The sequence below is a fragment of the Corvus cornix genome, chromosome 1A (genome assembly GCF_000738735.6).
Source record: "Corvus cornix cornix isolate S_Up_H32 chromosome 1A, ASM73873v5, whole genome shotgun sequence".
NCBI classification, from domain to species: Eukaryota; Metazoa; Chordata; class Aves; order Passeriformes; family Corvidae; genus Corvus; species Corvus cornix.
The window spans coordinates 23,375,047-23,388,807 of NC_047057.1; positions in this window are offsets into that span (position 1 = coordinate 23,375,047).

The following is a 13,761-nucleotide window of genomic DNA, read 5'->3' on the forward strand; positions in this document are numbered from 1 at the left end:
AGCTTCCTGTCCGAGGATGCATCTACTTAAGCATCACTCATAATAAACTCATCAGGTGTGCTGGTTTCAGCTAGGATAGAGTTAACTTTCTTCTCAGTAGCTGGTACAGTGCTGTATTTTGTATTTAGTATGAGAATAATGTTGATAATACACTCATGTTTTAGATGTTGCTAAGTAGTAGCAACTCTAAGTCAGGGACCTTTCAGTGTCTTGTGCTCTGCCAGTGAGGAGCTGCACAAGAAGCTGGGAGGGAGCATGGCCAGGACAAAGGGATATTCCACAACACAAAATGTCATGCCCGGTATACAGACTGCGGGAAGTTGGCTGGGATTTCCACTTGAGGACAGGCCAGGTATCCATCAGCAAGTGGAGAGCAATTGTTTTGTGTGTCACTTTTTCTTTATTTCTATCTTTTTGTTGTCTCCCTTTTCATTACATCATCATCATCATTATTGTTGTTATTAATATAAATATTATTTCAGTTATTAAATTGTTCTTATCTCAACCCACAGGCTTTACTTTTTTTCTGATTCTCCACCCCATCCCACTGGGGCAGAGGGGATGCGCAGCAGGGTAAGCTAGCGGCTGCATGGTACTTAGTTGCTGGCTTGGGTTAAACCATGACATCAGTTAACCCAGCATATTTTTCTTGAGGCTAGGAAAGTCAGTTGATCATTGCCATTACTACTTTCAAATCCCTGGGAGGCACTCTGATACTGCAGTGACAGAAGTACACAAAGTCTGAGACAAGTAAATGGATTTTCTAACTGAAATCTAAAATACTATTATCAGGTTTTCCAGAAGATGTAAGGTTAGTCCCAAGGGCAATACAGTGATGGAGACACACTGCTTCATGTTATAAACTCCATATAGTTTTTAATTTCTATCCCTTTCATCTCCCTTATAACATGACCCATCCACATGTAGAAATCTGAATGGAAGGGACTGATTACCTGGAAGATTTGTGCCTGGAAGGAATGAAATGCACTGTCTGTGTTATCTCTGTGAACAATGGATAATCTTTCCTGAACGAATGACTAACTAGGCACTACTGAATTCAGACATTAAGTCATGAACACTTCATATTTTCAGAAACGGGCAAGTAGTTGTAGGGGCCAGAAACTTTTCAGGTAGATGACATCACATGGCAGCTTCCATCTCAATTAGTTATCAGTTGAATGTCCAGAAACATATGCACATTTTTTTCTTTTAAACTATGAGTTATATAAAATAGGAAAAAATATTTTTTTCAAAATAGGAATCTGGCCCTTTTGTACATTCAGTTCTCCATCTGCCTAAATTACTTCCCTGAAAAATATTTTTAGTTGAAGCTTTATAATGGAAATTGTTGTTTAGTCCTTCCTATGTATCTAACACAGCATTACCTTTCATCATGTAGGGAAATTTTATCTTCAAGCAAAATCATCACTTGGAGTGTTGAATACAAGTACACTTAATGATTCTGCTGTTGTTATTGTGGTTTTAGTAAATTGTTATTTCGACTCACAATCTCATTTATTGTACATTCCTTACAAAAAAGGGGCAGAGGGAATGGCTTATTTGGAGTTTAATTTCCCTGCCAGTGGTAAAACCAGCACATTTAGCTACAAGCTGGCCACAAAATATACTGACAATTTAAAAGACACATGTTTGGTAAAGTCACGGCTTTTTCAAGAATTCACACTTAATCATAACACTGCTGAGATAACACTATATTTCACTGCCTGAAGAATTGAGTTCAGGATGTATCTCTGTGTGTTACAATTCACTGGCTTATAGTATTAAACTGAATGTATTTGAAGTACAGACTATGACAGGCAATAATGGAGTGTGTTTAACTACAATCTGTGACAGGCAATAACCACTCTCTGCTTATCAGGGAAGTATTATAGTCCTAGAAATCTTGAAACACTAGTGAGAGAGATTAACATGAGTCTATAAATCTAGTGAAGATGTCTGCACTAGTCTTTCCTCATATGACAGTGAGAAGAAAAATTTCAGGCTGTAGCTATCATGAATTTAACTTCTGACAACTTTCTTGTTAGGGTGCAACAAATATTAAATAGTTGGTTATAGGTCTCCTTGGGCACCAGTGAGAGACAGTGGAGTAAATACTCAAGAAAAAACAATAAAGGTAAAAACAGAAGTAATAAACCCCACAAAGCATCTTAAAATAGCTCTAAGTGTGAACTAGCACTATAAACATCTAATATAATGAAAGTCTTTTGTATAGACTTCTACTAATAGTTCAAAATATCATGAACCATAAAATGCATGAGGAAAAAATAGAACAGCATAGAAATGTATACATAGCAACTTTTCTGCATCCCTTTTTCAATGAACATGTAATGTTTTAATCTAACAGCAGGTCTAGCTTTATAACTGGAAACATAGACATTTTGCAGTATTTAACCATAAGTGCTTTGGAAAGAAACTGCAAACAGTAATGTAGTTGTTCTTCCCATGTTGAGAAATTACTGTGCTGGGATAGGGCTATGACCAGCTCAAGTGTTTCTTCCTCCTAATCTAAAGTTTACAAGCAGTCCAAGTAATTTTGAAAAGATAATTTGAATATTTAAATAGCTAGTTACCACATCAAGGCCATAAGCCTAACCAACAAATGCTAACAAAAATATAAATGCAGTAACATTTTAAAATACTAAGTTATAAAAACCAAATTGACATGAATAAACTCACTTAGATCAGAATTCAGTTTTGCATCTATCATGCTGAAAGAAGCATGTAGCATGTCTTTTTTTGTTGTTGTTCATTCTAATTCTCTCCCAGCTGAGCTATTGAAACATCCAGATCTCGATCTCGCTGCGATGGGACAATGAGCTGTTCCAGCAAGATGTTTTTTTAATCTTTGGAAAATGTAATAAAAGGCGTTTGCAGTCCTTTGTGACAGAAAGCATTAGAACAAAGGAATGCATGTTACCAAGCAGTTTTCAAGTATTACATACTGCTTCTTTATTGTAGCTGCCCAGTATTTCCACTAAACTGTAAAACAAGTACCAGAAAAAGATAAAATAGAAAAATATACAGAGGTTTGATATAAACTAAGCAAATCCAATAATTCCTTTTTCCTTCTTTTGTCTTGGAATCATGGCTATGTGACACTAAGTGCTTTTCATGCATGTGTCTTAGTTTATCTTGTGAAAGGTAAGTAACTGATTACTTTTATAAAGACTTTTTAATGCATTCCTGTCACTAAGATTGCTTTTTGTGACTCATTTAGGTTCATCTACTGCATTCTTCCATTTATTGCTACCTGGTATTTTATATGCAAGAAACTCTGCAATGACTGCATTTGCACTCTTAAGAATTTTTCTTTTCCTTTTATTTACTTTTCTTTCCTTTCTATATTCTTCTCCATCAACCAGTCTTGTCCCATTGAGGTTTTTATTGCTAGTGAAAGAATATATACTTACATGAAGCAACCACCCTTTTTCAAAAATACATGTGAAACAGATGACATGGCTATAGAAAACAAGATATATGCATCCAAGTTATACTGTACCCTGCAGATGCAGTTTGATAACTCAAGATTAAATGCATAGGACAAATGTACCCCTCAGGTCAGCATTATTCAGATCAGTACAGCTGATTTGGTAATTTGGCTTATTCAAAAAGCAGTCCTTTATATGATTTATATGTCACCCATTGAGAAGAAGTAAGTCTTGCGACTGTCTCCTGCAGGGAAGGAAGATTATATTTATGACAGAAAAGTGCTGAGCTGCCAGTATAGGTCTTGGGTCCAATCTCTTCGGTATCTATTCAACATACTTACTGGCTCCTACTGCTATAGTTTCTAATCTGAGGAACATGTATTCTTAAAATCTTGGGATCTGAGAAATAGCATTGTTCCTATTCTCACAGGTGGGTGGAATGAGGCACAAGTATTTTAAATTATTTGCTCAGGATCAAAGAAAAAATGCCAGCTCCTTTACAGTTTAAGTCTGAGCTATAAATGCTCTAGTCAGTTTAATGAATTCTGAACTCTCAAACTCACTGAGGAACAAGCAAAGCAGGACAGTGCCTTGGTAGCATCAGTCTGATGTGGGGCACATGCACGCCTAATGAGTTCACAAACCACAAACCAGGTTACAGCAGACCAGTGTCTTCTCTTCCACAGGTCCCTGGCATATACATCAGGGCTTCTCTGGTGGACAAAAGTTCTAGGGCTGAGACAGGATAAAACCATTTAAGTACTGAAATCAAGGTAGCTGCACAACAATATAATGGGGCAAGATTATAAGGACTGATGCATGCTGCTGAGTGCACATGTCCTGAAACTACACAGGCACCTTCCCCAAAGCAAGTCTGGGAAAAGGCAGGTTCAGCACAAGTTTTTTTATTTCTTTCATCCTGCTGCAGCTGGTGCAGCAAGCACACACCTTAGAGCCATTACAGGCAAAGGAAACAAACAGCAGCATGAAAGACAAAGCTGCTGAAGCACAGCTGTGCTTTGGTTACATTATGCTGGGCCTGATGCCTTTGGTTGGGAAGAAAGGCCTCTTGTGCCCCTGAAAGCCTTCCTGGGACTACTTAGGGGGGAAAATACCCATCATTGGTAGAGAGAAACAAGGACCTCGGACTGAAAAGGTGTTTTGTCAGGGACACAAAGTCTTACGACATTTGCTATTGGCCCTGGGAAAAGAACCCACAGGTACTTAAATCCTCTGAGTCCTCTGTGTTGGGCAAAGGACTTCTATCTGCCCTGAAGATATAAACCCATGCTATTTTAACATTGCAAACACATGCTTTCTGACTCTTTGAGATCCAGACAGTCTTTAATGAAGAAGCTGAGGAATTTAACATTCTTCCTTTTGGCTCTTGAGAGCACTTGCCCACCACTATTATGTATGTCACCTAGAACCTCCTTTAGTAAACTTCCTAAGTGCAGCTTAAATCTAAAACTGATCTATGTATTGACAGAACAAATCAAGCCAGATAAAGGCACTGGGCTAAATCTGAGCAAACGTTTTCAGAGGTAGTTCAGGAAGCCTTCCCCAGGTGGGAGGTGATCAAGCTTAGCTGAGCCTTCCTGCAATCCCTGGCTCCCAGGAAGAATGGAGTGTCAAGTGAAGGACCATGGTTAACGTCAATAATTTAGGAGCAAGAGTTTTCAGAAAAGAAGACCTGTGTTTATTGTTTTGTGTGAACAAATTGTGATAGGTTTTGAACTTTTTATTCTTCTTCTCTCACTTAAGCTTCAAAGTAGCCAGTTGCTTTGCAATGCATGTCTGTGATGTTTCAGATGTATGAACATCCTGTAACTACAGTATGAAAATCTGTGGAAGGATATTGTTGGCACTTTATAGCCCCAAAACTGTTACAAAGGACCAAAATTGCTTTTTTCGTAACTGAAAGACAGTGTTTAATATTAAAACTAGTTTATTCTAAATCTGTTAGCTCCAAAATAGTCCTATTTCTACATAACTCGGTGATCTGATTTCATTCAGTTGCCTGTTTCACTGTATTACTCTGATTAAGCTGTAAGAATCAACAACAAAAATCACTTTGGCGAATTGATCTGCTTCAAGCTCATGCAAATTGCTGACATCAAATTTCTCAGTGGCCTAATTTGTGAATCAAGACGAGTTTTGCTGAACCTAGCAATTGTCATTGATGTCTGATAACATACTAAAGTACTTACTTCCCTAATTTTTATCACTTTCGATAGATAATATTTTATAATAGCTTTAAAATTTTCCTATCCCCACCACTATAGTTTCTTCATTAACAGCAGCTTACCATCTTAAATATACTGTATATAATTGCACAGTGTTTAATATTCCCTGACTGCTTTCAATTTACAGTATCTCCTTTCCTCCCCCTCTCACAGAAGAATACTATATTTTGACCCCTGTCTTCCTTTTATATCTCCTAAATTGCAATAGCTGTTGCCTTTTCCCTGCTGTTTAAAATTACCTCCAAGCCATCCATCATTTTATGTCAGAGTGGTGCAGTGAGGGAAACACAGCAGGACTCTGCACCTGCACCAAACTATTATGCTGGTCCAGTCAATAAAAGCAGCAAACAAGCTGCAGCATAACAAAAAACAACCCAGCAGATTGATTACATCAATGGGTAATACTAATGTCTTAAATTAAGTATGTCTGGCAGTATCCTCATCTATTTCTCACACTTGATGCCAGGATGTACTTAAGTTCAGCACTGCAGCATAATAACAGGGATGGAAAGAGTCCTGATACAAACAGGGAGAGAGGGAGAGGGGAGGGGGCAGCTACACAGCTGTATAGCACAGACTTCAATGTAAAAATATGTTTTGTGTCAGCTGATCCTAATGGAAAGGATAAGCTTCCTTATCCCTGCTGCTATACCTGTGTCTAGTTATTGCTTGGATTTCCTCAAAAATAGCAACACAATTAATTCATCTGCCCTGTAGTTCACATACATCTCATGCAATTAACTTGTCATGACTAAGAGGTATGGACTCTCGCAATATTTACCCATCTTCCAAAAGCTGGTACAATATAATGTATTTGAAGTCATGACATAAGACAACTGAAATGAGAAATGTATTTCTGAAATGTACAGACTTTTTCACAATACTTATTTACACTTCCTTAACCTTCAAGCTGGTTTTGCTTTAATAGGATCTATACACAGCATTTGCACAATAGTGAACCCAAGATGCTGCTCCAAGCAGCATGGTGGTGGTGCAGGGCCAAGCCATCCAAAGCACAAGCCCCAGTGGAGCCGAATGGAATGACACCGGTGCCAGCAGCAGCTGCTCGGATCCATCCGAGGCGGCAGTGTGGCACAGTGCGGATGATCTAGTTTCTGAGTGGGTTTTTTGCCCTAGATCTCCATTGTTTTGTCAAACAGGGCTGCGGGAGCATTAAGCTGTGGAAGCTCTCATTAGCCATATTGCTGCTGTTTTCCCAAATACCAAGTGGCCCTGGTGCAGGGCCAGTTGCCATATTGCCTTTGTCTGGAAAACCACACAGACACTATCTTTGGGAAGTGCTTTTGTTTGCTTGGTGGTGAATATCCTTTTGTGGGTAAAACACCCTGTCTCTTTTGTACACTTTGTTACTAATATTGTTGTGGTTATTGCGATTTTCAGTAAATTGTTATTCCAATTCATAATGTCTCCTAGTGTTCCTCCATTATCAGAAGGGGAGGGGGAAAGGGAGAAGCTTGAGTGTGTTTAATTTTCCACTCAGGTTTTAAACCACTACATCATCCTTTTTTTATATAGAAGTGTATCAATCCTGCAACGCTCCCCAAGTATCCATCTCTTGCACTACACACGGTCCCTTCCCAGCTGCCCCTTTCACTGCAATGCAGGGATAGAAGCAGCCCCAGCAAAAGAGGGCCATGCCATCCACCTGTGCATATCCACATAAGAGAAGCTAAGGACAAGGCACACCCTGAGGGGCAGCAAACATTGGGTCAGCTGTCAGCACTGCAAAGGAAAGCCAGAAAATTAGGATCAAGGGCTAATAAGAGAGCTAAAATTCCTTCTGCACCACAGCGAAGTACATCTAGACCATGTTCTCTTTAAGATTCCCTGGATTCAGTGAGTTACTTCATAATCCCATTAAATATAGGAGATGATGCAACATAATATTTTAATAGAGAAGCACAATCCCAATATGATCTTAATCTCAACAATACAGCACACAAAATGCATACATTTGGAAGAAGTGATACCATACTTTGTGTTGATTAATACTACTTCCAGGCTGCAACTGAGTAATAATTAAATGCAAAAATATGCCTTTGTGTAGTGCTAGGTTTAATATTTTACATATAGCAGGAGTAAAGAAGGAACAGAATTAAATTGTCCGCCAAATCAGACAAAATTGATCTATGCAGAAGATTTTATATGTAAAGAAAGAAACACATTTCTCACTAGAAGGTAACAATAAGGCTCATGTCATTAGAATACTACAAATAATTTGTATCATAGATCACGTCACTACAGAATTTTGAAGAGTACATAATATAGTCTTGTTCTCCATCTCAGGAAATTGTCCTGTGCACGCATGTTCCATGATATGCTTTTTTATCTTGAAATAAAAGGGACACCTAATACTGAGTAGGGCTATTTAACAAGAATCAAAACATTTAACTGCATCTATGTAAGAAGCAGTCTGAATAGAAAAAAAATACTGTAAAATTAATCACACCCAGTATTAGCAATTCCTGAAGTGTCTCTGTTCTCAATTATATTGCTCTGTCACCTTACAAAAATCACTTTCTGGAGGGAAACTTCCTGAAATCTCAGATACTGGTCTTACCTGGCCCCCACTGTCTTCCCATGTGCACTTTCCTGACCTCTGTTAAAGCCTTCCTTGTGTCCTATATCCATCATTTTTTGTGTAAGACATTACAATGATCTAGGGAGTTATTTGCAAGTTACTGAAGTTGAACAGGTAATCTGAGAACTTCCACACATATGCCTTCTGGAAACAGAACTGAAAATCTGAAGAACTCAATTCTGATTAGAGTCCTCCTACACTAGCAAAGAACTTGGCATTGCCTTTACTGTGCAACCAAATTGCTTACAGCATCAGAAATGCTTACATCAGGGTCTTCGTTTTTATCTTACCTGCTTTTCATCATCTGAGATAATGAAAACCCAACTGGAAAACTACAATGGAGCATACCAAGAAGTAGAGAAAGGAAGCATAAAAATTGGGTTATTATAGATTAGTAGCTAATACCCAACTGCCCAAAACAGAGATGGAGAAAGATGTCATGCTTATCTTCTGTTTTCCTTCTCTGTCTCAAAACCTATCTATCACCTGTGATCAAGTTATAAAACTGCTCTTCTTAATGACTTAGAAGCCAGAAAAAATTCCACTCCCCTACACATCATCTGTGGTAAAGAGCCTGCATGACTTGTGTCATGTTTTGGCATACAAAGAAGACAGTATACCCTATCTTTATGATGAATGCTGTATTCTGTGATATTATGATGATATTATTCTAGAAAAGTAGAATTTCAGTATTGGTGAAAATATCCTGTAGAGATTAACCAGCTATAAATATTTAAAATTTCTCACTGACATTCTGGAACAGTCACACCTCACTAATTAACACTAACAATCAGGAGGATTAAATTAGTGACTAATGGAATGAATACATAACAAAGCAAGGCAATGTAGCAACAGAAATCTGTTAATGTATTTGTTCAGAACAGTTTCATTCATTTCTAATGCAATTATTTATGATTAGAGTCAATTAGAACGCTTTCTTTTTATAAATACTTTTATTTACTTGAAAAAATACTTTCACTGTGGCAAAGCCATTTTGTTAAATCTGAGACATCCTGTAGTAACACCTGAATGCAAGAAAAACGTTTGCAGAGAAAAAGTGTACACCTGCCTATCTCTTTGGCATCCTACCAGAGGTTACACTGCTTTGTTCAAACTAGTGTCAGGCAGAAACACTGAGTCTATCATCTCCAGATAAACTGGAGTTACCACAGAGCAGAGGTCAGTGTTACCAGATCTTAGCTTGGGTCCCATATGCAGTATCCAGCCCCTATTTACACAAACCTCTGCTCATGCACATTATCCCAGACAATGCTGAGTGCCTTAGAGTGTCAGGTTTCCAACCTGGCTAGTTCAAAATAGCCTTGTGCCGTACATTCTCATGCCAAGAGACAACCAGCAGCCCGGCAGCTCTTAATCAAGTCTGCAGCAGAGATTATGGAAGGCCTGCAAGCATCTCCTGCATCCCCTTGCTGTAAGTACATATGTATAGTGATGGCAGTATTTCCTCACCTCTATTTTGGCCCCATGTACCATCCATAGGGCTGATCTGGACTGTTTCATCCACTCTAAAATTAGCAGAACAACTAATTACCATTTCTCTAAACTGAAAAATTCTAGTTTAATTCTTTTTCCATAGAAACTGTTTAAAATCCACTCCTTTTTTTTTTTTTTTGTTTAATTCATTAAATGATAGAATTTCAGGAATTGCAGTGCATGATATGTTATAATAATAATGGTACACCTAAGCCCTAAAATTCAAACTAAAAATCACTATTCTAGAAAACCTGAATTTTCTTAATGTGGCTGTGTTCCACATTTCTCCCTTAGGAGTATCCCTAACATTACCAGCTGGATAGTGAAGGATATGTTGGAGCAGGCAACAGTTGCCATCTGGCATCAGGCATCGGTGTTACCTTTCAGATGGAGTAATTATTGGAAATACATCTTCCAGAGGGATTTGAATATGTAAGAAATCTAGAAGAAAACTCACTTTTATGTAAAAAATGCAAGTTAGTAAAATGCAAGTTTGTCAAATTTTGCTTTAAAACTTCTTCCCAAAATATGATTGATAATCTGCCATGATAACAAAAAAGCAGAACAGAGATTATACATATAAAATAGGAAGCCAAAAGCTGCTAATTAAATAAAAATGTTGAGCTCCTATGATCTAACTCTCTGTAGAGAGCATGCACCACTGAATTTACCTGCCCTTCTAGCAGCTCTATCATAAGTCTATGCGGATTTATAGAAACACACTGAAAAAAAGGAAATTCGCAGTGGAAGTTGAGCCCATGGAGGTTAAGTGGAGGATGTCTACACAGATGTTGTAGCTTCTCTTGTCTTGAGCTTCTCTCTCCCATGCCCTACCACTGAGCCGTGAACAGGTTCATCCCATGAACAGGCTCATCCCAGGAACCACACAACTGTATTCGTAAAATGCAGAGCTGTGGGCAGTGGGAACAGACATGGCTGTGTCACTCTACCCGGGAATGATGCCCCAGGCTGGTTTGGCTTACATCTTCTGCCAGGGATTTCTCTCCTGGGTAACAGCACTGTGTTACCAAAAGTTGTGGTGCTTTGCCCGGGCTCACAGGTCTACCCAGTGGTGCTCCCCAGCCTGAGAAAAGAGCTGCTATGGATGGCAAGGCTTCACACTGCTCCAGCAGAGACAAAGCAGTGCCCCTGAGCCTCACCCCTCTCTCTTCTTTATTACAGAGCATATGCATGGAGTATAAATAAACTAGTTCACCAGGGAAATTATTTTCTGTGTCACTTAATTTTCTACAGCCTCTCTTTCCAGAGGCCTGAAAAGGCTGGTATTGAGGAAAAAGGCAAAAATAATTAACCTCTCTCACCTTCCAATTGATCAGCTGTGGCCATCCTCCCTTTTATCTGGCTACAAGAAATAGGTTTGTGGAACAGCTATAGTTCACCACTGGTCACTGCATGAGACATTATGAGATCTACTGATGCAGAAAGAGCTTGTAATTAACTATCTGAGATCTTCAAAACACTGAGCTCAAGGGTCAGAGATGAGATCTCAGCCCTTATCACATGTTTGGGGAAAATTACCAGCTCAGTGACAGAGCCCAACCTCCTGCTAGCAACAGTCTACTCTAGAAGGATTTAACTCTTAGTCGTTATTTTTCACATGGAAATTCTGTTGTGCTGCTCCAATGAAACAGCTTGAATGAATGCAGGCTTGCCTTTCTAGTAACCCAGTTGCAGAGATTTCTAAATATTCACAGGTAGTGTGCTGCGGTGCATGTGGCAGTGGCCACTTCAACAGAATAATCGGAGGACTGGTAGACAGGCCTCCAGGACACAGAGGTTTAATTCTTCCTCCACACTTATGGTGAGTTCCCATGAGCCCAGTGGGAATTAGTTTGCATATGTCAAGGTTATTGGTTTAGGAGTTTTCCACCCAGTTTCATATATAAGTTTATGTTTAGGCATTTTCCCTAATTGCTTAAGTATTAGTTCTAGAAAGTTTGTTTTTCTTCGATGCCCCATTGGTTGGTCCATGTAATTCCCTCCCCTCAGTTATCCCCATTGGCTATTCCCCTGTTGTCTCCTCCTCCTCAGTCAATCTCCATTGGCTGTTTCCCTTTGCCCCCCCCAATAAAATACTGTGTTCTCCCTTATCCCTGGTCTTTGCCCCTGGACCCTCCACCTGCAATAAACCAGCTGGAACCTCGTACTAGTTTGAAAACAAACCAGTGGGAGGCACCAAGTCAGAATAACAATTTAATGGAAATTAAAGAAAAGGGAAAAAAAGTAAAAGAAAACACTGGTTCAAACTGACAGAATCAAGATACAACCTGAGTCCCTGTTAGGCAGGGTGGTGGTAGCAGTCTGGTAGAATGGTGGCTGCAGTCTTCTGAAGCGGTGATCCTGTAGTAAAGGGGTCTGCTCTTCCTCAGAAAGTCCAGTGGTGGCTGTGTAGCTCCTGTCCTCTGGAAATCCAGTGGAAAGGGTTGACTCTGGTGTTCAGAGTCCCAGATTATATCCACGCTGGGATGCTTGGTTCCTCCCTCTGGGTGGAGCATCTCACAATGGGGTAATGAGTCATGAGGCCAAGTGTTGATTAGGCTCATTAACAGAAGATAGTCCGGAGGGAGTTATCTCTGAGTCAGGCGGCAGGACAATGATGGGCAATTAACAGCAAGATAGTCTGGGGGGAGGAGGCAAGGAAACACTGCCCCACCTGATTTCAACAGCTCATGAGGATGGTAATGGAATACACTGCAACCCAGGACAAACCTATACAAAGACCCTCATCCTTCGCCTCCACCGACACCTTTACAACATCTCTATTTGGGCCTTGCTCCTTGTGAAGGAGCCAGCTTTTTCCTGCTTGCTGCAGGTGACACCAAGGACGTCTGCAGCTGGACGCTGTACAGCTTTGGGAAGCCCCCAAGAGCGTCAGTAATGGGTGATGCAGGTCCCAGAATAGCTGTCTGCCTCTAAGCACCTTTTAACATTAGTAAATAAAGCAGCTGTGAAAATGGTTCCAAACTTGTGTTACAAATAATCTTCTCAAGATAAGACAGTTCTCTCCATACGTGAAAAAAGACATGGGTCTTTTTGTTCTGGACAAAACCTTCTGCAGATTTTGACCAATGACTCGTGGAAAGGGTCAGGAAGTGTTTTACAATAACTGTTTTGTTAGGAAGTCAGTGATCTTCCATGCCACAGACTGTTCTGTGTTATGAACAAGACCCTTCTTCCAATGCTGACAAAGGAGTTCTTGTAACTGTTCTGCCCCCAGGTTTTAGATGGAGAAAAGGCAGAAGAGATTGGAGGTCACATAGACTGCTGTGTTGCAAGTGGCATTTTGTTCAGTGATGTTGAGGAGGACAAGGGTGCTGCTGATGTGAAGGGGGAAATGGCACCTTGCTGGGCTTCATGGGTGGCACTGTTTTCTGGAAGCAGAAAGCATGACCCCAGAAAGTGGGAAGTTTAGTCATCACCACGTGACCAAGGAGATTGTCTTCCTGTGGTTGCATCAGAGGTACTGCCTGCAGATCTTAGGTAGCGGGTCTTTGAGAAAGAGAGGATGTTAGTGCTGATTTGGAGGATTTAATGTTTAGGCATGTCAACCAACTTCAGGACACAGAGACCTGTTACCCAAACTATCCCAGTGAAAACTGGATGGGTATCCTGTCTGTTAGATCTCGGGGACTATGGGGACCAGAGTAACCCCACTAGTTATCCCTGCTGGGTCTATGGACAATGACTTTTTACTCTGCTATTGACTGACCTAGATATATTAATTATGGTCCTTGAGTCCACTGAGTGAAGGACTTTTGAAGCCTACATTCAGCCTGCATCCAATTGCTGTGTGTCTGAGGTGCCTGAGGTTTTACTTCAAAAGCAGTCAACCTTGAAGACGTTTGTCTGCTGTTCCCTTAAAAGTCAGAACAGGTCTCTGTGTGTGGAAACACAAACACACTGTTCCCCATCTTTACAGTTAAGACTGATCCAAATGATGAACATTTTA